The following is a 5434-nucleotide window of genomic DNA, read 5'->3' on the forward strand; positions in this document are numbered from 1 at the left end:
ACCAAATCCAGCAGGTCCATGTCTGAGACTTTACTTCCAAAGAGCTTAGATGGCTCAGCCTCTCCAGCTTTGCTGTGTGAGACATAACTCTCTCTCTTGCTCTCGTACCACTCCCTGTATGCAGCTCTCCTTGGCAGATGTCTCACAGCTCTGGCATCATGAATGTCTTCTTGAGGTCTCTTCACACAATGGCCTGTCAGGACCTTCTTTATGTAGTGATGCCCCTGCTGCATGTTGCCTGGCCTCAGTGACTCTCTGAAACTTTGGAGGAAGAACCGATGATCACTTCACTCTTGTATTTTTTGTGCCTTAAAAGTCAGCACGAGGTGAACAGGTGAAGGACACTGCCAAGTTTGACTGCCAGCTGGGATGGACTCCAGCCTGCTTTGTCCATTTTAGAAGCTTTTCTCTTCAGTGGCCCCTGCAGCATTTTCCTTTCACAAGTTGGAGGCTTAACTGGGTGTGGTCTTGCCCTGGAGTCATTGTTTAAGTTGGAATCTCTAGGCCCCTCCTTGATCACTTTAATCTCCTTAATCACTTTAATCTCCTTATCAATGGGATCCTCTTCATCAATGCCAGGGCTCCAACATTAATCTTCCTAATGCTCTTTTTCAATCAAAACTGTGTTTCTTTCTGCCCCATTGGCTCTCTTTCTCTGTAAATCTATATAATATTCTCCATTAATAGCCACAGCACCATTTCTACTTTAGACTGTCTTGAAATTTCTTCCACCAGAGAAATTAGTACATTGCTTTTCAACTTAGCCTCAGGCAAGCTTTTTGGCTGTCCACAGACTCCAGCCAGACTCTTGGCCAAAATATCCCAATTGCTGCTTAAGTCCTTATTTCCCTCTGGAACTACATTGTTCTCAGCACTACTTTCTTCCAGGTGCCTACTAAAATGGCCTGTTAAGTTCTGCTTATAGTAGTCAACCACTTTTCTAGCCCAAACTTCCAAAGTCTTCCATATTCTTCCAAAACCCCACATGGTCAGATTCTTAACAGTGAACACCACACTCCTGGTACCAATTATTTAGTTACTTTTCTGTTGCTGTGATAGAAACATTGACCAAAGCAACTTATAGAAGGAAGAGTTTATTTGAGCTTATGGTTCCAGAGGAATTACAGTCCATCATGGTGGGGAGGCATGATGGCAGAAGTGGCTGGAAGAGGAGTGGAAGCGCTCTCACACTTTCAAGCTGGCACAGGAAGCAAGAGAGCAACCCAAGATCCAGCAAAGCTTAAGAACTCTCCAAGCCCACCCCTAGTGAGGTGCTTCCTCCAGCAAGGCCACACTGTCTAAGACCTCCCAAAACAGCACCACCAACTGGGGACAAAAATCTTCAAATACTTGGAACCTCCAGGGGACATTCTCATTCAAACCACAGATGTCATTGGTGGTAATGGTTTATCTTTCTTGCTTTTTTTTTTTTTTGAGAATTTCATAAGTGAGTACTGTATTTACATCATTTACACCCTCCCTCTCCCCCTTCAACACTTCCAATGCACCCCAGTTCTTTTCACATTTATGCCTTCTCCTAGAACGATTGTCACACACATGTATTTTAGTTCTTTTTAAAAAATCAATGTAATACACATTCCTACATCAACATGTCAAACAACATTACAGATATGATGGCAAAAAGAATGCAATGCCCTGATATAAAGTTCCATGTGCATACTTCTTTAAAGAAGCAGACATGACTTCTGACAATTCATATTATTCAATAGAATTCAAATCAGAACACAGAGCTAATGTTGCGCATATGAGCTGCAGGTTTAGCTTGCAGCAGAAATATAGCAATGTCATGTCTAAGACTTTTGAGAAGAGAGGACTCCCTACCTGCTGGTGCTCACAGAGGGGAGCATTTGAGTCACAGAGAAAATGAAAACAGCTAATGCCGGGATTTATACGGCCTGACATAATCTTCACCTGTATCAAGATTTTTCCAAGCAAACCTTGACTGTTTAAGTGACTCCTCCTGCTCGGTTAATTCCATATTGGTAGCTGGGAACAGGAGTGGTCACTGTTACAGCAGAGGGAAGCCTGGTTCCCACTGTCCACTGCTTCATTAGATGTGTTATGTGTTATCACGATGCACCTCTGAGGTTCTCGTATCGCTGAGTGAGTGACTCACCTACTTCCTTGCCACAGATTGAACTTTAGTAGCCTCTTACTTCACTTAAAACAATCTGGCATCTTATTTTTGAACATTTTGAGACTATTAGATTTAAAATATTGTGAAAATAAGACATTTACTAATAAGGGTACATTCGGTAAAAAAGTGAATTTTCGCATTCCCAAGAGATAGTTCACACATTTTAGGGACTGTTAAAGACACTCTGAAATTGTGAGGCAAGATAAAGCCTCCCTTCTGTTGTTTGTCTTGCATTGTGTCAGTACAGACAAAAACAGCCCATATAATAAGTGTGCTTTGAAGTCATGATTTAATATCCAGGTTCAAATTAAAAATAGCAATATAGTACAAGTAAAAAGTCTCTTCTGTGTCTATCTGGAGAAATCATGCTCTTCTCATTTAAAATGGAAAGATGAGAAAGAGAGGAAACTCCCGTGTAGAGGTGTCTTATTCAGCTCATCTGTAGCAGAGCACCAATGACAGAACTTGCGGAAGGCCCGAGTTCATGCCACGCATGGCTCACCAGAGAAGGTAAATCAGCTTGCACTCACATTGTCTCTTGTTCACCAGTGTACTAACAGGCAGTAATGTTTAGTAGCACTCTTTAGTTGCTAGACACAAGCGAGAAAATTAGTGTTATTTTCTAAATAATGATTTTTTTTCCCTATAATTTTCCATTCAAATCAACAAGAGGATGCTAAAATCCAAAACCGAACAAGCACCTGTTCTCTAGCTTAATCAGATGTCGTACTTCTTCACTTGGAAAGCTCTCTGCCAAGACCTAGTAAATATATATTTTAAATGAATATTAAAGAAATATGGCAGAGAGAAAAACAGAACTTAATAACCTGACTATTCTTATACAGGGCTGTGTATTAAAATGTTGTCCTGGTTGATATTTCTGTTTACCTCATGCCTGTAACATGGACATTTAAAATGCACTTCAACATGCATACAGATTTGTCCTGCTTTTTGATTTGCAGTTGGCTTATATAAATATTGCTAAGAATGAATGATAACTTTAATAATGGGAAATCTGATTTCCTGACCTGTAGTTCAGCAAATAGATTTATGCAAATCTGATGAGGTTGTCTTCTGCATGGGAAGCAAATATTGTCCTGGACTGTGCATACCAGAGATCCCTTTTTTCTCTTTGATCATCCTCGAAGTCATATTTTGCAGTTATAGAGAATTAGCATTTTATTTATAGCGACCCACACGTGTCAGGGGCTGGAAGCTCCCGAGGTGTAGGCGTGATAGCTCACCTGGTTTGGTGCCTCACACAGCATTCATCACATATAACACGGATCAGCATTTGTGCATATAGCAAAGGTTGGCACTATGGCTTCCTCAGTGCCCGTCTCTATCAAAGTTGTCAGGGGATGGAAGCTCCCGAGGTGTAGGCATGATAGCTCACCTGGTTTGGTGCCTCAAACAGCATTCACCACATATAACACGGATCAGCATTTGTCCATATAGCAAAGGTTGGCACTATGGCTTCCTCAGTGCCCGTCTCTATCAAAGATGCTGCAAGTGCTACAATGAACTGCTAGAGATCCCTGAGTTTATAGCCTAGTGAGGGAAATGAACAGAGACAGATGCATAGCAAATGTTTTTGAAAATGCTGAGTGTTGGCAAGGGAAACAAAGCCCAGCAAGGACCAGGGAGCATCAGGTGGGGGTTGTGAATGTCCATAAGTTTCCAAGGGAAAGCATACTGAGAAGGTTCTTTGGACTGAACTGTTTCTGTCCCTACTCATACATTGAAGCACCCTCCCCAAAAGTGGCTGTATTTGGGAAGAAAACCTATGGGGAGGGAATCAACATTGGTTACATTCTAGGGGTTAGACTAATCCAATAGAATTGTAAATTGTCTAAGAAGAGAAAGAGATACATCTATTTCACTATATGAGCACAGAGAGAACCAGTCATGTCAGGAGTCAGTGAGAAGGTGACCATCTGTAAGCCAGGAAGACAGGCTTCAGCAGAAACAGGCCCTGGAACCCATCCCTTGAATGTCCACCCTTCAGAACTATGAGAAAGGAAATTTCCATTGTTTAACCCAAGTAGTTCATGCTGCTCTGTTGTGACATCCCTGGGATGCCTATGGTCTGAATGTACAGCAACATGTCCAGTGAACAGCAGTAGAAATGCATAGTGGGCAGAGGCCAAATTAAAGATGAGGTCCTGTATCTCAATGTGCTGTGTATGGTAGATGTACTGAGTGTTAGCTCATTTTGGTAAAATGCCTGAGAGAAGTGACTTAAAGGAGTGAAGGTTTATTTTGGCTCATGGTTTCAGAGGGATTTCAGTCTAGCACCCTAAGGAAGGCATGGTAGCTTGTTTCACAGCACAAGATTGTGTGGTGGATGCCCTGAACATAGAAGCAGAAAAGGAAATAAATACCACAGCAGACACCAGGGTCACGAGCTTATTTTTACTAGCTAGGCTCAGTTTCCTATTGGATCCTCAGCCTTCAGACTCCCTACACAGGGTGGTGACACAACTTCAGAACATAAATCTGTAGAAGACACTTCAGATTCAACCATAATATTACTTTATTTACACCATCTATTTCTAATCCCAGAATCTCCCTCTATGAGGAGGAAGATGAACTCCCCAGTCCTTCCATTTCCAAAAAATATTGCACTAATGATGAGACCAGCTATTTCTAAAGGCCCAACATTAGAAGAACTGAATGGTTAAAATCGTTTGTTCTATGTCTAAGTCATTAGAATCTAAAAAAAAAAGATGGATTACTTTTCCATGAAATAAGTCCATCTGGTGGGTTCTCCACAGCCTCCTTAATCAAGAGGACAGGTGACTCACCACAGTTACACGACATTTTGAGAGATGCTCATAGTCCCTGGAATTTAGTCGACCTAGTAGGGCATGGAACAAAAACTGTCCTTTATGTCCCTCTGACCAAATTAGTATAGGCCCCAAAGTATGGCTGTTAAACATCTAAGAAGGTTAGTTCTACCAGTCTGGTACTTTTAATTACAATGTGCCATGTAGATAAAGCATGAGCAAAGACCAAATGTTCTCAGAGAAACCTTGCCTAGACATATATCTTGAGCTCCTTCTTTCCCTTTATCCTCTATGTTCCTTGTATAACCTTCCCTACCTTCCTCCCCTGAAAATAACCCCATTTTTTTCTATATTTCCTGCAAATTTCATGATTTCATCTTTCTTTACTGCTGAGTAAAACTCCTTCATATAAATGAACCAGTTTCAATATCCACTCATCAGTTGAGGGACACTTAGGTTGCTTCCATCTCTTAGCTATTGTGAAAAG

This window comes from Nannospalax galili, unplaced genomic scaffold (assembly GCF_000622305.1).
Source record: "Nannospalax galili isolate Female #2095 unplaced genomic scaffold, S.galili_v1.0 scaffold252, whole genome shotgun sequence".
NCBI classification, from domain to species: Eukaryota; Metazoa; Chordata; class Mammalia; order Rodentia; family Spalacidae; genus Nannospalax; species Nannospalax galili.